Source organism: Haemorhous mexicanus, chromosome 10 (assembly GCF_027477595.1).
Source record: "Haemorhous mexicanus isolate bHaeMex1 chromosome 10, bHaeMex1.pri, whole genome shotgun sequence".
NCBI lineage: Eukaryota > Metazoa > Chordata > Aves > Passeriformes > Fringillidae > Haemorhous > Haemorhous mexicanus.
This window is the reverse complement of record NC_082350.1, coordinates 14,741,877-14,764,043: the sequence shown is the minus strand read 5'-3', so window position 1 is coordinate 14,764,043 and position 22,167 is coordinate 14,741,877. Positions and strand designations below refer to the sequence as shown.

The 22,167-nt window shown below is 48.1% G+C and overlaps 1 long non-coding RNA gene across 1 annotated transcript; it reads left to right on the top strand.

Moving 5' to 3' along the window:
- The first annotated feature begins 5,764 nt into the window (after positions 1–5,764).
- On the top strand, positions 5,765–20,816 carry LOC132331473 (uncharacterized). Its single transcript, XR_009487598.1, has 3 exons — positions 5,765–6,152; positions 12,506–12,610; positions 18,377–20,816. It is a non-coding gene; the product is annotated as an uncharacterized LOC132331473 (long non-coding RNA).
- The last annotated feature ends 1,351 nt before the right edge of the window (positions 20,817–22,167 follow it).

Genomic DNA, 22,167 nt, shown 5'->3' with positions numbered 1-22,167 from the left:
GTCAGTTGCAATATTGATGCAGAGATTATTAATCAAAGGCAGCCCAGGGGCTCTGATCAATAGAAGGCTACAGGCTGCTTGGTATCTTGGTTTTTTTTTGGTTTTTTTTTTTTTTTTTTTTTTTTTTTTTGGGTTTAGTTTTTTTTCGGGGGGGTGGGGTTTGTTGGTTTGGTTTTGTTTTGCTTTCTGAGAATAATTTTTTTTGCTCCATCCTTTTCTCCTATGCAAAGCTGCCATTTCAGAGCTGCTTTTTTACAGAGAGAGGTACTAGTTCTTCAAGGAGATGAGCACAAAGCTAGTTGCATTCACACAGAAAATCAGGGTTAACTCCATAGGGCAGTGAGGATGCTTAGACATGTGCTGGAGTGTACAAGATGCTTTTAGGCCTGTCAGGAAGATCAGCACTATGGAGGCATAAAGCAGGGCTCTCATTAGGATGTCTGTGTGTGGAGCAAGCAAGACCCTTCCCATTGTTGATATAAATTTCATAGCAGCAAGCTGGAAAACAGTAAAGGGGAATGTCTGCCTGTGTATTTGCAGTGGGTGCTGATGCAGAGCAGGGAACAAAGGCCTCTGAGTGTCAGCTAATCTGTCCCTCGGGCTGCACCTCCCTTGGGCCAGAGCTCTGGCAAACCAAACACTTGTGTCTGAGCTGGGCTGTGCTCTCACGTGAGCTGTGCCACCGAGCTCACGGACGTGGCTCACGTGCAGAGGCTTTTGCAGAGCAGAGACCCTAATCCCAGGGGGTTTGTCGGGGTTACCAAGGACTCTTCCCAAGTTATGTGCCTGCTTTAGTGGCCAAGCAGGGTTCCTGCTGCCTTGAGCCCAGCTGAGAGTTGAGAGGACTGTTGTTTACTTGCTCCTTTTGTTTTAGTAAAGAGGTTCATTCTCTCCAAACACACATGGGCACCTGCCATTTGCCCTCCTGGCACTGGTGGCCCACAGAGGACTGCAGGGCCCTGTTTCTGCTTGCTCAAAGCAGGAAGCCTTTGTAATGCAAACTGGAAAGGGTTTACAGCTCCAGCCCAGCATCATTCACAGCCATATAGCTAAGCAAGAAACCACTCTCAATAGCACACAGCAGCATTTTCAGCTCCTGTAAATACTCCTCAAAGCCACACAGCACTCTTATGAAGAAACTCTGGCTGGATGGCTTGGGGATGCTGTGCTTTAGGGATGATACACACCATTCTACAGCCTCAAAGATTTTAAAAAAAAGGCTTCTAATATAACAGTGCCATTTAAGAGAAATCAGAACTGAAAAGCAGCTGTCAAAGTTTAATTTCCTGGCTAATGAATGACCATGAATCCATTCTTTAATGATTCTTGACCCTAGAAACAAAATGTATTAGCACTTTCAGATTTTGCACAGTAGTGCTAAATGGGGCATGTAATGTACTAATTTAGTGCCTCTTTAGCATAATCACAACCTACATGCACAGCTACATTTCCTTGCCAGGCAGCTTTCACAAGACCTGCAAAGAACTTACGTAGGATGTTTCACCCTATTATTCATTTCACTGATGCCTGAGATCAATATATGTGGTTTTTTTCCCCTATCCTGTCTTTCTCTGCAAAAAAACATAAAATCATCCATTGATCTTCACGGGGTGATTAAGATGCCAAGAAATCTGTACTTTTCTCTACCTGCAATGAGGCAAGATACCTGATTTTACTGTGTTTATCTCGTGAATCTGAAAGCCCAGAAAAAAGCTGCTTTTGGATCTAAATACTACTTTCCTGGAGAAATACAGGGTCAGACTGAATAATGATCAAACACTATATTTTGAAAATAGAGCAATAACTAAAATTGATTTTTTAAAATTAATTTAAAAGTTAAATTTTCAAATTTATAATCCTAAAAACATATTTCGAGCAATAGCTTACCCTGGCTGTCCTATTCAGAAAGAAAGCAGTCTGAGAAATTAAAGCACTCAGCGTGATGTGACTACCAGCTTCCTTTTTTTTCTGGCTTCCCTTTGGTCACTGTTTGGTTTATGACCACTCTCGTAGTAAATATATGTTTTCTTCTGTTTAAGAAGGGCCTGTGTTTCAGTTTGTGCCATTGCCTGTTGTCCTTTCTCTGGGCATTACTGAAAGGAGCCTGGCTCTGGCATCTTTCCCCCCTCCCTGCAGATATTTATACACATTGATAAATCTCTTTTTCAGGCTGAACAGTTCCAAACTCCCTCTGACCACATAAGTTCAAATGAACCAGACAGTGCTCTTGGCCATGAAAGAGCAGCTTGGGTGCTCCTTTGCACTGTTCTAGCCTGGGGTTTGCTCTCCTCTGTCATCTCCTCATTGCAATGGATGAACCCTTTGGAGGGAACATTTCCAATGCACTTTCAGGGGATGTGGATCCAGATGGAAGCACAAACATCCTGAAGATGTTATTGTAACACCACAACAGGATCCTTGTAAGAGCTTGCCTGATCCTACCTGGTTTATACAGATGCATGGGGGTGTCCACAAAGGCTTTCTTACAAGATCAGACCCATCTTCAAAATGCAGTTAAGCTACTTGTTATTTATTATATTAACATTTACTTGGGCTAAATAATATTGAGGCCACTGCAAGGAGTTCTGCATATCTGTGTGGTCCACATCAGGCATAGCACCGTGTGTGCTGTGCTCCTACAGGGGCTTTGTCATGAAATCAATCCTTCCTAAAGCTCCTTATCCCTCTGCGTGCAGGAGCCCTGCCAGCTCTGGCCTGGCAGTCCCTGCCTGCAGCGGATCAATACAGAGGGACAGAGGGAGACAGGGCACAAACAGACACTCCTGGCCCTGCAAACAGGCTGGCTGTGCTCACAGCACAAGGTGTGAAGCTCCACACCTCTTTCTGCTCCTTGAGCATCTCAGGGCTGCTGGAGGTGTTCAGTCAATTAGTGTGCCCAATACCTTTCTGAATGTTTTTATTTCCATGTGTAGGCTGCACTTTAAAGAGAAAAACCTGGATCTATGCCACACTCTTTCCAGAAATTCAGGAAAAGGAAATGGGATTGTTAAATAAAATAGCATTGATCTGGGAGTTCCTAAGGGCAGGCTGTGCAATCTGGCAGTGCTTGCCTCTGCTGTGAGCAGAGCTGCCCATGCAGAGGGGCTCTGTCTGTGGGGAGCACCGTGCAGAGCTGGGGGCTGGTCTGGCAGCTGGCAGGGCAAGCCAGCTCTGTAAGGTGTGCTCTGAGCTGTGCTTGTGAGAGCCCAGAGAACAGCCCAGATTGCTCCATGGCCTTGCATTTCTGCTCTGGGACTGACTGCTCGAGCAACAGGGCAGAGCTTGAGACTGCCTGGGTGAAAAACTTTCCTTTGGTGAAAACCAGAGCCCTGCTGCCCTCTCAGCGATGACTCTGGCTTCTAGGGAGGGTCATGGGTGCTGAAGACACAGCACTGCCCAGTATTTGATTGATAGTCATTCTCAGGGCTGTGTGAGTTGCCCCAGCTGTGGCTGTTGCTCCTCAGCCTGTAATTCCCACAGATACTCACAATGAGGTCTTTGCAGGCAGGTGTGTTTGTGGCCTTTGAAGGAAGCAGTGCAGTTTTTTTAGGAGAGATTTCCTGTACGTCATTACTACCATTCCCAAACAGCAGAAATACAGCATGTAATTGCTACATCTGAAACTCCTGAGCTGCCACATTAACAAGGAGTTAACAGGAACCAGAGGCTGCAATTGTTGCAGCTGTTTTTAATAACACTTATGGAGAAATTGTATCTTTCCAGAGATAATTCACAAAGAGTAAAATTTCTACTGAGTTGACCAGATAGCAATTTTTCTTTCATCTCCAGTAACAATTAATGCTAAGACTTGGTTACACAAAAATGTATAGACCATAAGGAAGGGGGTTTTGTTTGTGATAGATGCTAAAAAAATAGTATTAAAATAATAATTAACTAGTGCTGCCTTGTGATGTGCACAAAAATTACAGCTGACCATTGCTGTGGACATGGAATCCAGCCACTCCTTGCTGGTGTCTGTTCTGAATGGAGTCAAATCTGTCTACTCCAGTTAAGACCTGTTTTCATATATTAATTTTTAAGGTTCTGTAGTTGTATCATCATATCATCTGCAAGCCTTGAAATGCATCTGAGCCTGAGGACTCTGCAGGACACACAGATGCCTGTTCAGCAGAGCTAGGCTTCTATAAGTGGGTGAGTAGGGAATGTAAGCACCCTGCTGTATCTGGGAATGAGGTGGGAGACTGCAGCCTGGCTTCACAGAGCCCAAAACCTTGTGCTTGATTGATGCCCAGAGGGCTTTGCTGTTGCTTGGAAGCTGGTGGGAGGCATGCTGCCCCTCGGGGAAAGTTGTGCCACAGGCTGGATTGTCAGATGTGTCTTTGGGGGCCACAGCCTGCAGAGCCCATACTGTGGCTCTCTGGGCCAAGGCCTTAAGAAAATCACAAGTCACTGTGTCACTCCTAGCAGCACTTTGCAGCCCTGCAAGTACTTGGTGTGATCCTGTGCCCAAATTGGGGAAATTACCAGAGCAGTCGGTGCAGGAACACAGTGGTGAGTGTGTGTGAATTGGCAGCTTTTCCCTGAGCTGGGCAGCAGGGGCTGAACCCTGCTGTCAGCACGGGTGCCTTGTGCCCCTGCACGTACTGAGCCATCAGCCACGCCAGAGCTGCAATCCTTCTTTTTCAAGAAAAAGCAGATTCCATTGCACATCTACTATTTGGTCGGGAAACCCGGATGTGATTTCCATGGCCTGTTTCAGACTCATCCCTGACTATTTTGGAGGGCATCCTGGGATGCGCTGAGATCCCCTGGCTGCTGCGGCCAGGAGGTGAGAGAGCTGAGTGAGCTGCAGCCGCTCCTGCCCTGTATGGGTACAAGGCCACCGAGCCCTGCCCGCAGCGAGCCCGGGCTGTTCCCTGCACTGCCGGGCTCAGCCCTGCCCCAGCACCCGCAGCAGCCCAGAGCAGCCCAGAGCAGCCCAGAGCAGCCCAGAGCAGCCCAGAGCAGCGGGGGCCGTGCGCCCGTCGCGGGTGGCACGTCCCGCCCGTGCTCCCGGCAGCTTCTCTGCGTTCTTGCGACAACAGAGGGCACCAGCGGCCCTCGCTAGCGCAGCTCTGCTGCCGGACACGGGGGATGCTCCCGGCTCTGCGGACCCGCGGGAGGAAGGAGCCTGCGAACCAAGTCCGCTCCTCGCGTTCCGGGCACGGCTGCTCGCCCCTGAGCCCGGGCGTGCTGCTGGGAGCGGGGCTGGGGATGGGGCGGGAAGGTGTGCGGGGAAGGGGGGTGCAGGAGGGGCTCACAGCCAGGAGGGCACCGTCAGCCTTTGGGAATCCTCACTCTGTGCCTCCTGCCTGGCGGGGCCCGACCCTGTCATCTGCACCCCGAGAGAAGTCACTGAAATGTGGAATTTGCGGTTAATTCGCAGTCAAATGGTGCAGGTCAGAGGCTGGGCCCGAGTCTCCCCGGCGTTGCAGAGGAGTTCAGGCTCGCTGACAGCGGTGTGAGCTCTGCCTCCAGCGCAGACCGCAGGGACAGCCCTGGGCCAGCTCCAGGCTGCTCCGCGCCAGCGCTGCTGCCAGCACGGGAAGGAGCCTGAAGAAGCCCGGCTCCTGGGGCAGCCCGGCTCCTGGGGCAGCCCGGCTCCGGGAGCAGCCCGGCTCCGGGAGCAGCCCGGCTCCTGGGGCAGCCCAGCTCCTGGGGCAGCCCGGCTCCTGAGGCAGCCCGGCTTCCGAAGCAGCCCGGTTCCGGGAGCAGCCCGGCTCCTGAGGCAGCCCGGCTCAGGGAGCAGCCCGGCTCAGGGAGCAGCCCGGCTCAGGGGGCAGCCCGGCTCCTGAGGCAGCCCGGCTCCTTAGGCAGCTCGGCTCTGGGAGCAGCTCGGCTCCGGGGGCAGCCCGGCTCCGGGAGCAGCCCGGCTCCTGGAGCTCCCCAGCCAGCCTGAACTGCTGCGGTGTGCGGCCGGCAGCCCCAGAGCTGCTCCGTTCAGGGGTAACCCTGTCCAGGGACACCGCGCCCCGTACAGTAGGATGGGGCTGCTCCAGCCTGCTCAGCCCCTGACCCGCACATCCTCCCTCCTTCCGCTCACCCGCCGTGTTTATCCCTGCCGCAGGCGGGATCAGACACGGGATGCCCACTGAGGGATGCGAAGAAGGTGAAACGTTTGATACTTTCCTGAAGCACAGCTATCCAAGCAGGTAAGCAGCGGTCACTTTTAGTGATAACCCACTGCTTTTGGTCATTGTATACACAACAAAATAATCAGGGAGTTGAGCAACAAAATTCAAGCATAAGTCCTTCTGTTGAACAGCCCCTTTAGCAGAACATCCTGATTCACTGCTGCTGTGAAAATAAAAAGAGGCAGTGATTTTATTCCTGTTTCTTCCATGCAGCACTGGGACAGAGTTCATCTCTGCTCTGGTTTGTGGGACACCTTCTTTGTTTCATCTTAATTTACATGAGGAAGATGAAGGGAGAAAAAACACTGGAGGGGAAAGGGCTTCAAGCAAAGAAACAACATATCACACAACATGAAAATGCCACCCAACCTGTGACATTGACTACTTGCAAGAATAAGAGCTCTTGCGCATGTAAACCATAACCCAGAGTTTGTACCAGGGCCTCATCCTCTTCAGTTCTGCAAATTTGATATATCTTGCCTATGCAGCAGGACTTTTTCCATACCAGAAGATCTACTCACACGAGCACAGGACATTGGATGCTCTGTTTATCCACAGCCTAGAAACATGAAGGTCCAAAGTTTCTTCCAATGCCAGGGGCATGTGAAAGCTTTGAGCACATGCTACAGAGATAAGTAGAGACATATGCTTTATGCCAGGCCAAGATGTTTTTATAAAGAGTTTCTGGCTTGTCTGGTAAAATATTTTATAACTTTTCTGCCAGCAGCCAAAAGGCAGTCAAATATTTAAAAGCAGTAATAAAAGTTCCTATGTGAGTCAGAGTCCTACAGAAATCCTGCTAGTGAGTTTCCCCGTGGTAGCCTGCAGGACTGGCAAGAAAAAAATCCCACAGAACTTTGCTGTTATGAAGTATTTTTTAACAAGCCCTTGGAAGTGGCATGGAATGTCCCTGCAAAGGCCCTGAAACCAGACCCCAAGCTATGTGAAGCTTAAAAAGCAATTCTGGTATTTTTTTCCTAAATTACTACAGCCTCAAATCCAATTTTACTCCTAGGGAATCACAGAGAGGCCAGCTTCAGTGTGACCTTTAAGTGGCATCTCACTTGTGTATAAAAGAATAGGCACAAATGTGTATTCTTTAACCTGGAATCCAGCATACTGGGATGGAGCAAGACACTGCCCTGCCATGTGCATGGCCTGGGCTGTCTCTGCTCTCCCTTCCTGCTGAGCTCTGCTCTTGTAGCACTAATGAAGTGCCTCTTCTTTCCCTTTAAAAGTCCTCAGGTGATCTCCTTCTGCTTGGAAACTGCAATAAGACCCTGGGCTTTTTTGGAAAAGAATCTCATTAAGATCCAAGGCCATAAAAGCTTCTCTGCTAATTCTTCCTGCTGCTAAAGCCCTGTCAGTAACCATTGTGCTCAGGCTTGGCTCTGCTGTGGGCAGCAGTGCTGGGGGCACAGGCCAGGAAGGCACAGGTACATCACAGGTGTGTCACAGGTGTGTCACAGCAGCTGACTCTGACCCCAGGTTCATGGGCTGGCAGATGCAGACATTCACATTCTTGATCTCTCAGTTGGCAGATGACACTAACAGAGAGGGGAGTGGTGCTGCTGGCACCTGCCTGGCAGGATGTGTGCAGGGCCTAGTTGGTCACTGATTTTGTTTTACAAACTGCTTCCACACTGCAGTTCTGGTCTGGTTTGGATGCTCTTCCCTGGAGCATCTGGAAGCTGATTTGGGAGTCCTGCTTGGCCTGAATCCCCCTTATTGCCCTTGGACCTTGCCCCCCCCCCCTTTTTTTTTTTTGCCTCTTCCAGCCAAAAATCTCCCAAAAGCTAATTATGTTTCTGTGGTTATTCCTGTGCTTTTGACACTAAAATGGGAAGAAGAATGTCATTTCCCCACAACAGAACACCAGGTAATTTTTTTACTTCAGCTTCATGCTGAAAAGTGAAGCAATTGGTGGGACAGATAAGTCTTTCTTGGAGCTGTTTTGCAGATCCCCCACAGACACATTATGCCAAGTGTGACAGCTTCAGCACAGCACAGGAGACCTCAGCAGAAAGTCTTTGAGCTAAGCAGGACTGGGCTCACTCAGACATGGGATGTCACTGTGCCTGCCAGGCTGCTCGGTCTGTCAGCACAGATCCTACCCTGGATGTCCCAATTCCCTGTCCTGTTCTCTGGCCATGACCCCTCCTTCTCTTGTACAGGAAAGCCTCTACAACCTGCCTGGTTCCCCTTCCCCAGTTCCACAGCTGTTTGGTGTGAACGTGTGATCTGCAGAACCCCCTGGGTGCAGGATGAAGGCAGTTGCTCTCTAGTTGTGTGTGAGGGCAGCACTTCTCCCTGGGAATGGAGCATGGCTTTGCTGAGCCTACAGGGAGGGCCTGAGAACCACAGCACAGGTGGTGCAGCCAAGCTGCTCTCCAGAGGAGCTGGGGAAAAGCCGGGACTTTACCATCCAGGGCAGGAGGCAGCCTCTCCTTCCTCCTGGCCTTGTCTTGGGCAGAGCTCAGCTCCCGTGGCCTGCCTGGTGAGCAGCCTTCTTCCCAAAGTGTCTGACCTCCCAAAATGTGCCCATAGCAGGCTGCTTTGAGCACGTGGCAGAGAGAAGATACAGTGAAGAAGTGTCTGTTTACCCACCTCAGCTACCTCCTTCCCCTCCTCTCTGGGGAGGGAGGTCTGCCCTCCTGGCTGTCAGGAGAGATTCTTTCAGGGAGGGTTTGGCAGTGCAGATTTATGACAAGCCTCTTAACAACTCATTGCAGATTTGGGTAACACTTGGGGAAAATGCTGTCACCAGCTGCATGTTTCTCTCCTTGGAAACCCCAGTGTTTTTCTGTGCTCAGCTTGCTGTCTCAATTCAGTACTGGCAGTGGCTGGGGGAGTAGCTGGGTGTCCAGAGCCAGCCCTTCCTGGCAGCACAGGGGTGCCTGCACACAGCCTGGCTCAGGGTGACTCCCCCAAGGATGGCTGCCTGGTCCCAGGGACCACAGCCCTTTAGGGGCAGCATGGGTTTGCTGGTCATGGCTGTCACAGTCAGCAGAGCAGAATAGGAAAGCACAGCCCTCCCACCCTCAGATCATCACAGGACCTATTGAGCAACTGGGGGTGTTTATCTCACAGTGATAGTGTAGCCCTGGGCTGTCTCTGAGGTCCTTGCTGGTGCAATGGCTGGCTGCCTGTTGCATCAGAACCAACAGTCAGAGCAATGGGGTCATGCTTCCCAGAGGAGTCAAGTGCTGATCCAAGCTGTAGAGATTGCATCTGTGTTTGCATTTGCATTTTCAGCTCCAGGATAAGTGCCAGGGTCCTGGGGTGAGCAGAGGGGGTTTAGGTTAAGCAGGACTTCCAGATCAGCTCCAAGTTTGTCACCTCCTGCTTAAAATCTGCAATGGGCACTGGTGGCCCCTGCAGTTCCTTCTGGATTCACATGTATTTCTCCTGGTGAATCATTAAAGCATATCCTAGCAGGGGCAGCATGAGGCAAGGCTGGGAGTTTAGGAAGGGAAAATAACTGTTTGTTTGTCAGATACCTTGGGAGAAGCTGAAGTGATCATAAGCAGTGGAGCAACTTGGAAGTGTGCAGCACTGAGACACAGCAGGCATCCTACATGCCAGATCTCATTCTCTTATCCTCAGCATCCAACCTGAGGCCACAGCAGGAGCAGCTGGTGGCACGGATGGCTGCACAGTTGTGTTGGTCACCTCTTGCTGATGGGATGATCAGATGCTGGTGTTTCATGTAAAGTGGGCAATTCATGTTCCACAGCAGCCTGCAGGGTTGTGGTGATTCATGGGGAACAGGAAAACCTAGCTTTATCTCCAGGGAGAAGACTGCTGAACTCCAGGTTTCAGAGCCTTTTGTTTGGTCGAATTACAGGTTCAAGTCCTTAGGTTCAAACAAGGTCTTTCTCCCTCTGAGACAAATGGAGTGTCATGCAGTAAATCACCAATGATTCTCTCTGTTAGCTGCTGTGTTACTTTGAAAACGGCGTCCTGACATATTTCAGCTTTCTGCAAAATAAATAACTGCACCATTTATCAAAAAGGTTTGCTTTCAGAAAGGTTGCCACTCTTTTAAGGCATCAGAGACTCCTGGGAATGAAGGAGATAAGAGGAACACAAGATGCCTCTTTTCTTTTCTTACTCTATTTCATTTGACATTTCACTTTTTTTTGCTTATTTGAAAAAGCCCTGATGAGGAGTGATCCTTGGCTGTGGCATGTCCCATCAGACTTGGTGGAGTGTGACAGGGAGGGCCATGTACCGCCTGACTGGCCCCTGAGGTGATGGGGAGCAAAGGCACCCCTGCTGCCTGCCATTACCCTCACACAAGAGGAGGTCTGAGATTGCTCTTCTCCCCACGGCAGCAAACATCACCCATCAAACCCATCCCCAAGTCTCTTGCAGTAGAAGACACAGCTCCTGACACACCAGCAAAATCACTTCACCAGGACTGATGGGCAGTGAACAAGCAGCATATTCTGCCTCCTCAGCTGAGATGGCACATCCAGAGCATGGATACTTGCTGGAGCATGAGGTTCAGTGCTCCTTTCTCACAGACCACCTCTGCAGGGCAGCAGGCTCACCTCTGCTGTGTGCAGTGGTTGTGCAACACAGGTGTGCTGCCCCAACAAGGCACCTGTCAAATGCAAACACTGTCACAGGCGAATTCCTCCTCAAAACTTCTACAGCGAGAGCTATGTGAAAAAAAAAAATCCAGCAAGGCAGAGAAATACTTTTGAAACTTTTTATTTATCTTCTTTAAAGCAATCTCCAGTTTTCAGCTATTTACACACACTCATTCTTTGTCTAGGACAGGATATAACACACTGGATGAAATGTCAAAAAGCAGCTCCTGTATTCAGCATGCTCAACAGTAATTTGTTTTATAGTGTGAGCAACAGTATCTAGTTTTGTGCTTGACATAGCAAACATTACTAGTGTCCAGCCAGCACCTCACTGACCTTTTAAAAACAGAAGTATTGCAAGCAGCTTTTTGTGCCATCTATGGGATGCCCTCAGTGCTTTCCAAATGCCTGGGAGTCCTAAGTACCAGGCAGGAATTGGCATCCTCTGTTTACACGTGGGAAAACAGAACTAAAAGAGTTTATGTCTCCTGTTTCCAAACACAGTCACTAGCTTTGGGTCTCTGTCTTCTTGGTGCCAAACTGTGAGAGCTTTTAATTTCTGGCATGTGTGCAGAACAAAGAGCAACTGTTCGCTGGTTTAACTGGTTTGACTTGTACACAGCTCCGTTGAAAAGGTACCTTAAAGTGAAGTCTGTGTAGTGCACTGAAGAAGCAGATGTTCCCTCCATCCCCATTGCATCCATCAGGTCTGGATTTTACAAGTGCCCCAGTCGAGGCCAACAGTGTTTGCAGTGTCCAGTGCTGCTGAGAGCTAGGCCAGGTGTTAGATCAAATGTCTGGAGCTGTGTGTAACATTTTTTCAGATGTGCTTCTCAGTGATTTTTTTCCAGACAGATGCGGGAAGTCTGTGGTAGAGCTGGGAACAGAGCCTGTTCCTGTGCTGTGAGAGGCTGTGCCCCTGACAAGACACAGGCACGGCCCTACAAAGTAAATGTTGTGATTTCATGGCTGGAGTTGAATGGCACCCGGCAGTTGCACCGGGGGAATTTTTTTCCTCCAGTCTCCAGATTCACAGGCATTCACTATGCAGCTGAAGCCTCAGAAAACTCTGAAATTCCACAGAAGTAGTTTGGTGCTTAATTCTGGGTCAGTTGTACCAGTGCACCTTTGTACTCATGTCCCTGTGTGCAGTCAGTTACAGATAACCTTAAGGGACAATAACCAGGCAGGAAGGCTCAGAGAGCTGGTGAGATAGAGGGGAAAAGGACCGTGGGGCTGAGTTTAATACCAGCTTGCATAGAAAGTATTTTACCCCAGGAGGTGTCTGTTGACTCTCACAGCATGTACCAAAGCTGCTGCCTGTGCTGGATGATGGAGTCAGGACTAGGCTTATGGATGGATGACAGAAACTGTGCTCTGCTTGCTTGGTTGAGCTGTCTGGAAGAATCCCACATTTCTTTCCTTTTTAGTCATTAGTTGAGCTTATCTGTGACAGGAGAGCCTGTCACATGGTGTGTGTGAGCATGGTGTCCTCTGCTGGAGCCAGCTGCATGGCAAACTGAGGGCCCTGCTGGCCCTGCCGAGCCTGGCAATGCCTCACTGGCCCATCCACAGCTGGGCCACGCTTGTAAGGGGTGGGCACCCCGTGGGGTGTGGGGTGCACGTGCAGCTCCCTGCTGGTCTGTCTCTTCAGTGCTTGGAAGGGCACAACTCCACAGATTTTTCTGCCCACCTGCTTCCATGGGTTCACATTGAAAGCCTGCTTTCTCAAGGAGTTCTCTTTTATTTATTTAAGATGTGCTGTTCCCACAGGTTGCACCTGTTCTTAAGGACAGCACCCATGGATGAAGGCAGAGCAGGCACAAAGCCAGCATTTGACAGCAGAATGATCTTCAAGCACCTACATGGCTTGGGCAGGTGAGCTTTCTAGAAAGACCAGTTGAAAGGACATCCCCAACCACCCCTCTGCCAGTATAGGTCAGGAATGGTGGCTTTTCTGGAGTAAAATTTCAGTCAGGATAATTTTTCTTTCTGTTTCTGTTTTAGCCAATGCTAAATATTAAGCTGTGATTAGGCAAAAAAGTAGTAAGAGGAACTCCATACTGAAAAGCAGGACTTATATTTTTAACTTAGAGGGGGAACTGGGAAATTTTTTCAGCAAATCTGCTTCCAAGAAAAAAGAAGAACATTCTGGCTGAAAGCATTTCAGCCATCTGCCATAAGAAGGTAAAAACCCCTCAGACCTTTCCTACTGAAAAATTCAGGATTTCCTGCAGTAAAAAACCTGAATCTTTCATCTGTGGTTGAAGTATCTCTTTTTTTTTTTTTTTTTAATGTATATCATCATCACTAAAACATGTAAAAGAAAGGAGTTTGGGGAAAATTTCAGCTGATACAGGGCAGGGAACAATCGTGGGCTGGCAAGAACCTGGAATCAGTGACCTAATCAGCCATTTCCCTCTCTAATTGCTATGATTCTACAGCTTAAAGAATTACACAACGTGTATTTTAGTTGGAACAAGATACTATTATTGAGTAAAGTGCATAGTAATTGTGTTTCAGAAGGTGAAATAAATGTCTATCACCAGGCACTTCAATCCATCATTGTACTTTGCTAAATTACCGAAATTGCACTACATTCAATACTAAAATTACTTGTAATAAAGAGATTGCTGGACTGACACTCACAAAAAGATGTCTACCCACTTTTGTTTTCCTAATTGACAATTTTAGGCTTCAGTCTCGGGAGGGAGGAGCCCCCTCAGCCCTCCTTGCAGTTTATAGGAATGGAGGGCATGTAGCTCCTGCAGAGGCAAGTCTGTTAGAATGGAAGGCTCCTGCCTGCATGAAGTACCTCTGATTCCTACAGCTTCTAAGTCTTTGCTAAGGTCACTGTATAAATCCATTTCACCTACATTTATAAAAATATTAGGCTTTGATACAAGCCTTTCTCATAATGCTATACCACTTGATCATATTGCTCTGCAATTTCTTCCCTGGCTATTCATTAATTAGTGTCACTTTTTACAGACTTGACCAAGAATACATAGCATAGAGATACATCCCTTGTCCAGGATCACTGATGGCACTTTGGGAGATGCTCACAACTTTTGTTGTTTCTTTTTCCTGCAGTCTCTCCACCCTGCAGGATTCTAGCTGGCAAAATGCAAAACTTTTCGTTTCAGAAGTCAGAACTCTTTGTTTCAGTTCCTGGATATGACATTTAGATCAGGTCCCCCTAGAAGAGCGTTACTTTTTTTGCTGTAGATAGTAGTCCAAAGATGTTAATCAGCTGTGAAATTAACTGATGCTGAGCTAAATTCAGTTGGTCTTTTAGACTTTAGCTAATGTGTTTGGTCACAGGGGAAATGCATGGAATTCTTCTACTCAGGCAAAGCAACATCCTTTTGCAAATATGTATAACTATTTTTTCATGAGACTGAGTGAACAGCTGAGGAAATCTTGCTTTCTGAAGCCCAGAACACTCTTATTTCTCTCAGAGATCTTCCCAGCCTAGCTCAGAATGGATCTTTAAGAAATTTAATTGTAATGTGTTAGAATTTTTCTTTGGAAGAGAAACATACACTCCAATCAGAAGACACTGCATTTAACTCCCTGCTGGATGTTTCCATGGCCTCAGCCAAAGGGATGAAACCCTTCTTCATGGCAGGTGACATAATCTGTAGGGTTTACTGACTCTCTAAGTGAAATATCAGATGCTCTCATAGATATTTTTCAGCTTTTTCTTTACATGAAAGCAGATGTCAATGTCTCCTCCATCAGCAGTCACTATATAACATATATACTGTAAGGTCTATTAAAAAAGTTTCAATAAGCTGAGCAAATATGAGGAATTCTGATGGGAAAGAATTAAAGGAGTCCATTTTTTTTCTTCCAAAATAAATATGCGAGTTAATCTGAAAAAGTGGAGAGTGCCAAATATTCATCTGATGTGCTAAAGTGACTCATGGCAAAGGTAGACAGTTTTATAGTGCAATTCCTTTACTTGTGTTGGAAATGGAGAGCTTCCAAGTGCCACTTACGAAACAATTAGCTCTTCAAGGATAATCAGATTTGTATGAAAATGTAAAGATAAGTGATTTAGCTGTGATCTCAGCTGGAAAGTGACTGAGGGTAGTGGGCCACGCTCCACAGTAGAAATCCCCTTTCTTTTACTAAATGGCACTTTTGCTGAAATGTGCTGGATTCAAGCAAGTAAGGGCTCCCTTGACTTTCATTGCTAGGATGACACACGACTGATTTGCATCATTAGAGATCTTTGCTGATGGCTGAACTGCTTTGCATATAAATGAGACCTAACCTGAACAGCTGCTCAGCTGGTGGGTGTGAAGGATTTACAGCTTCAGAATCAGGTCCCTGCTCACCACCAGTCTCTGAGGGAACTCCACTCCAGACTGATGGAAAACATGAAATGTTTCATACTTGCATCCCTGGAGATTGGGCAAGTGCAGAGACTGGCAGTTCAAATGGCCAAAAAGCCTTTCTTCAAGCCTTTTAATATTTTCAGGTGAAAATGTTCATTTTTCAGTCTTGCTCTGTCCCTTGAAATTATCATGCATGGTGGAAGAGCAAGGTGGAGATGGAATACTTCTGACAGCATGACAAAGGCTCATCCTTGCATCTTCAGGTGCTGCCTGTGGCCTCTCCACAGAGCTCTTCTGCTACTTCCACAACCTGGTCATCTCCAAATTGCCTAAGGTCAGGGCAATGGACTTGGCAAAGGCAGTGCAGAACTGTCTGGAACAGCCCTTGGGTTTTCTTCCATTGAGGTGTTTGCCCTAGAGCTCCTGCTCACTGGACCTCTGTTGTTGGCAGTGTGTTTCTCCTTAATTTTGCTCACTCAGCTCTGCCTTTGCAAATGCACTTTGTGGAGAAAGTGTCAGAAAATGAGATTATGGCTTCCTGACCTCAGCCTCACCTGAGCTGTTTGGGAAGGCCCCTTAGGAAACCTGTTTCTGTGTTATTTTCAGTCTAGTTTCTAAATCCCCAGAAGCCTGCAAAGACAAGTAGGCAGCCAAGCCTTGAGTAACATCTGCCTGAACTCTCCCTAAAGATTCTCCTGTCTATGGAGCAACCCACATTGCCAAAGACATCTTTAATGATGTGTCAGAGATAAGAGTAGCTCTCAGCCCCAGGAGATCCAGAGAGCTTGGACACAGTTTGGATCTTTGGCCAAAGCACCTGGGCAGGGGTATATCTCTAGAGCAGAGGTGATGGTGATCTCCAATTCAAGGACTAGCAAATACCTGCACCCTGTTTAATGTCAGAGGTATCACTGCCAGTGGTAGGATTCAGAAAAATTATATTTAGAGGGTTTCCAATAAAGCATTTGAGGATTCAGGTGTAAAAACCTGTGAAAGTGTTTGGCCTCCTGGTGATGTTCACACATGGACACAAAACATGGTCTTGAAAGGATGCTTGTACACTGCTTATTCCTCCCAAAGCTGTCAGAACAGGGAATGAGCACTGTGACCTCACTGCCTATGCAATAAATCCTTGAAGATATGAAGGCACCTGGCAACTCTGCAAGGAGTGTTAAGTGTAGAGTTGGTGATGGCAAGGTCCTTCAGATGCTGCTTGTTGTGGAGGCAGAACACAACCTGTTATAAACACATCCTCCTTCCCTGAGTGTGGTTGGTTTTATCTCCAGGTTGAGTGAGTGTTGAGATCCCATATGGAAGAGGAAGCTGTTCGGCTTTAAGAGCTTTGTTTACTTCTATAAGGCCTAACAAACATGGTTGTTAAGGCCCCCCCAGGAGGTCTTTCTTATGAAGCTGGGAGCTATTGGATTAGGCAAATGAGAGCCAGAGATTTGCCTAATAGCTTGACAGGCCATGAGGGATTAGACACTTGTGGGCTGGTGTAAACTTGTGGGACAGAGATGCTGTGGCATGGGTCTCTTCTTAGCCATGGATAAATGCCTTGTCAATGTGGGTTAATCTTGTTTGCCTTGTCTTCCATAATGCTGCATTGCAGGACACAACCTCTGTCAATTTAATCACTGTTGGAATGGAATTGTAGGCTTTTGTTCCATGTACTCAACTCCTCTTCCCTAATGCAGCACTTTCAGCATCACAGGGGTCAGTGATTAACGACAATTTTCAGCTCACTTTGGTTCAAACTCCTGAAATAGTTGTTCCTTTGGAACCAAAGGTTCTGTTGTCACTGGCTGAATGCAGGTCCATATGGGGAGACTCCACTGCTGCCCACTGACTGTGGATCCATCTCTCCTCACTCCTTTTCAAACACTAGTCTCCCATGTCTCTCCCTACCAAGATAACAAAGAACCCCTTCCCCTGAGCTGGGACTCTTCCTTGTCACTATGCTGTGCTCAAGGCAGCAGGCCAGCCCTGGAATGGCACTTTGTGGAGCCTGGAAGAGACCCTCAGAGAGCACCCAGCCCTCACTGTGACACTGACACCTTTCATTTGATTGAAAGTGAGAGTCAGTGGTGATTGTCCTCACAGGTGAGTGGATGGTTCACAGTGGGATTGAAGTGCCAAGTGTTAAGGGAGACTAAAGAAAGTGGACATGGAATCCCACTGCTCCCAGATCCCTTTACCTTCTTAGAGTAGAGGGCTGTGAGTGTGCATGGTTTATGGAGCATCATGGCTTTTACAGTTTCTGTCACTTCTGATCCTGACCAGCCTAGACAAGAGCAGCCACCTCTGCTGGGCTGGATTTGCTCCCAGGGCACAGGCCGTGTTTGTCTCATTACACTGTAGAGTCCATCCAATCCAGCTCACACTTTTTAGATGCTTTCACATTTTCTCACTCCCCATCTTCCCTTGTCCTCCCTACAAACAAACCAAGAGCCCAGCAATGCTGGATCCAACACTGGGGTCCAAACACCTGCAGCTGCTGTGGACACCCAGCTCTGAGTTTTGCTTGATGAATGCTTGTCAGATCTGAGGAAGCCAGGAAAATTCACTGGAGGCCGCCTCCCCCACAGCCCATTAGCATCTGCAAGACACTGGAGGGGACAGTGCAGGTGGGAGGAAGAGCTCAGGCCAGTCCCTTTTGGTCCACAATGGGCGGCATCTTGCTCAGTTGTGCAAATTGCTTGTGCAGTCTGGGGGGCCATGAACCCAAATGGCTCCTTTGAAAGCCCAGCCCCTCCTCAGCCCTGTGGCAGAGCTGCAGGCAGTGGGGGCACATGGGGACAGGTGTCAGTGATGCTGGAGTACCAGGTGACAGCCCCACGGCATTGACAGGGGACAAGGCTGCCTTGAGTGCATGCAGTAATGGCAGTCACTGGGCTCAACAACTGCAGAGAGATTGCTGTGAAAAAGTGCCTCAGGTCTTGTCCCTGACACCTTCACCAGCCCAGCAGAGAACAGATGCAGATGCCAAAAGAGTTGTGAGTACAGACCCTGCAGGCTGGTCCTTTACTGACACATCTCCAAGGCAGCACCTTTTCCTGAGGGGATGGAAGGGGCTGCAGGGCAGTGAGAGGGTGTGGGGGCAGCAGCCAGCCCCCTGTCAGTTGTACACAGAGTGGCTGGTTGTGAAATCCACAGGCACTGAGCCCAGCTGTCCCAACACATGAAATGCTATCCACCTCTGTGTCGTCCTTACCTAACAGGGAGTGGGAAGTTTTAGATTGCCATGTGAGCTCTTAGGAGGGGGTGTGTAATGGGGAATTTCTCCTCTGTTCCACAGAGCTCTTGCCACCCTGGCTCCACTCTTTCCACACCCAGGCCTGGGCAAGATTGAAACTGTGAACGAGAAGCTGGCCAGCACAGAGCCCAAAACACAATCTCAGAAGAGTCTGTGCCAATTTATTAATTGTCTGTAGAGTGGGACCTGGCAGAAGGAAGCACAGCCTGCCTTCATGGAGGGACACATGTTTGGGACTGCAGCAGTGAGGGGTAAAGCTCACCCTGCATGTGCCTTCACTGACTGCACTGCTTTGTGCTCCAACTAAGTCATGGCTGGCCCAGGCAAGTGGCTGGGACAGCAAGGCTGCACTGGTTGATATTAGCTCTGCTTGAGGCTGAGAGGCTGCATCTGGTTTGGATCTCTCTGACTGCTGCTGTGCTCTGTGCAGATTGAGATTTGAGCTAGGAGAGCCCAGAGCTGCACCCTGCCACAGCCTGGCTCAGCACAGCTCTGGAGGCACAGGCTGGTCTAATGCACTTTATTACTGCTCTTTATTATCAGGCTCCACTAATGAATTCCACTAATGTGCAAAACCCTGCATGACAAAGCAGCCCTTGATCTTCTTCCACGCCCTTGCTTCCAAGCCCTGTAAGGCTTCCTGCTCTAGCTGAGGAGTTCCACTTGGGACAGGCAGCACAGCTCAGCAGATGCCAAAGGTGTATAATCCTGAAGTGAGCTAACTGAGCCTGGGTGCTTCCTCTCCCGGGGTCTCACTGCTGGTTCTTGCACAGGGAGGACACCTGGGTTTTCACCAGGCCAGGAGCTATCTTGCATTTTGGCCTGGAGCTGGTTTAAATCACGTTCCCTGGCAGTGGCTCCTGCTTTCCGATCACAGGCATTAAAAGCTTGCCCCCTGGGTTGGGACAAAGAGGGCAATTGCTATTTAATGAATGGAGCTGGGCATATCATCCATGGTCCTGCAGCCATCATTCCTCAAACACAAAGGTTCTGCCACCCTTCCTTCCCGAGGCATGGGATCCTCATGGAGCAGGGCTGCAAGCTTTGGTAATAAACTGACCCTGCAGAGAAGAGAAGGAAGGAGAGAGCTCCTGCTGCCCTTGGCATGGTGCAGGCAGCCCAGGGCAATTATCACAATGAGACATCATTGTTTTTTCATTCTGAGTGCTAAGCTATATAAACAGAATAAAATATCATGCAGAGGACTGCTTACATATTGCCTGTGACTTTTGTATATCTTAATTTAAGAGTTTACAAATTATAGTCCTTCTGCCTAGCCAGCAGCTATTGAGCTCCCAGAAGGAAGCTCTTTGGCCACTTCTGTTTGTACTGTCCAAATGTCTGTAGAAGAAATACCCTGGGAAGAGAACCTGTCACATTGTCCATCACTGCATACAGTGGGCTCTTACCTCTTGCTGTGCCTTTGGAGACCACTTTGTTCTCCTATTCCTTTCCTTTAACTGGCTCTGTCTTTACTCATTGGAGGCCTTGTACTTAGACAAGATCCAAATTTTGCATAATAAAAGGGCTCCCTAATAGCTGGCAGTGCATCCTGCTGTTCCCTATGTCCCGTTGTTGAAGATTAAACAGATGTAAAATTAGGAGCTGAATCTCTCTGCATTTGGGGGTCCTTGTCCATAGCTGGAGATGAGAGATTAAGATGTGACCTTTTCCCAGGAAAAGCAATTTAAGAGATAAAGAAATTATAATCCTTAACAAACCTTTCTCCAAAGAATTTCGCTTTAAATCCCACTGGCCATGTACATTTTTGCTCACAGCTTTCTTTGCTTCTCTTGACTGCACACTCCAGTGAAATCCCACATCCTTTACCAGAAATGCTTTTGAATGCTCCATCCCCACCTACTCTTTTGGACCCCTAAGGGAGACAAATAAACAGAAGGGAAGGTTTACTGCAAGCAGAAAAGAAGTCAACAATTTCCCTTCACAACAGGAGACTTCACACAACTCAGCATCTGCAGGCCTTCGTGCTGTATTGCCCTGAGCAACTCATGTTCCAGGGCATGGTTTCCAGGCAGAACCAAGTCCCAGTCCATACCAATGCACACTAATATCTTCTTGGCATGCCCTACTCCATCTCTTTAGAACAGGCTCACAATTGCTTGGCTTCATCTTAGGGTGGTAATCACATAAAAAAGCCAGAAAAAGTAATCACATAAAAAAGTAGAAAGTGAGTTTAATTTGTCTCCTGGCCTAGCAGCAGACTCTTTTCGGCAAATGGTCAGAACTTGTGTTTAAAAGCTCATTGCAAAAAACAGTATCCATGGCTGATTGAGGTCTCAGTGTTGGGAAACCTTGAGATCTGTAAGTGGAGAAGGAGCCCCATTAATTCCTGTCTAGACTGGCTTCTGAGCCCAGGTTCCAGAGATGAAAGGACACTTTATTAAGACAGGACATAAATCCACCCTGCCAACAAGTCCGCACTCCTCTGGATTATTTACACCTCTCTCCCTCCCTCTGGTCATTGCCTGTCCCTACATAATCTACATTAAAGTCCTGACAGGATTAAACCAACATGTCTTGCACTTTAAATATCAGGCTCTGTGTGCTTTCCTTTCCACCATGTCACAAAAAAAGACATCATGTTTTTACAGATAGACTGAAAATAAAAAAGTCGGTATCTAATGAAAGGAGCTTGATGTTATGACTGAGAGATAAAATGTGTGCTTGGGAGATTTTATTGTGAATGTGGCCTTTGCTGTACCTACAGCTCCCCTCCTTGGTGTGTCTGGTGCTATGTGTCACTAAGGGCCAGCCAGGGGCTGTATGAACAGAACCATCTGGGCTCTGAGCCTCAGCTTTTGGATGAGGGTGACTGCCTGGGGTCAGCCTACATCCCCTCTCTTATGCAGGACTGTCCTCCCTGGCAGTGCTGTGCCCAGCTGCCAGGGCTGGGGACCCAGGGGTTGCAGAGGGCATGGGCAATTTAGGGTGAAGGCTCTGAGGACAGGCTTTTTCAGAGATTTTACAAATTTTCATTGCTCTTGAGGCTTTACCCCTTTATTTTCTGACATTGGAAAGTTCCTATAGTTGTCTGTGGGTTTTTGGTGTTTATGGAAGAGCTGCAGCACTGTATGAGAGTAGTAGATCCTGTCATCTCATGTTTGCATGAGCTTCTCCACCTTCCCTTGCAGCCAGGCAATGGGGAGCAAACAGTGCTTATGGAAAAGAGCCTCAAAAAACCTTTATACAAATATATTTTTAGGCTGAAAATGTAAAATGTTCATTCACTGCATGAGTATCTCTGCAATCCCTGGCTCATTTCTGTTGAAGGTCCTGTGCAGCCAAAGGACTGAGAGGTGCAGTGAGTACATTAGTGACATGGGTGCTTCACACAGAAATGAAAGCCAGGCAAAGTGCTTATAGCTACAGGCAGCAAAGTTTCTGGATGATGTGGAAGTGCTGCAGCCTGCAAGGAGACATCCAGGCACTACTGCAGGACTGGAGTTGGTGCTTCCCAGGCACGTGTGTGCTCCCAGAGCAGGGCAGATCAATCCTTTGGCAGAGTGACTAATACTTCAGATTAATTTGTTTGAGAGGACAGATGAGTTCATGAGCACACTGTGATGCAGGACTCCCTTGCTGAGGCAGGCTGTGTGCGTTTGCAGTGCTGCTTGGTACATGCCCAGTGATAAGAGCCCGTGATGACAGAGCTGCCCAGGGCCCTGGGACTCCCAGACGTGCTGCAGATTTCAGCACGTGGTAGCCATGGCAGGCTAAGGAAATGATGAGTGAAAGGACAGCTCTTGAAAGGACACACTGAACTTTTGTGTCACCAGACAGAGCTCTCCTTAGAGTCATGGTCTGTTTAGATC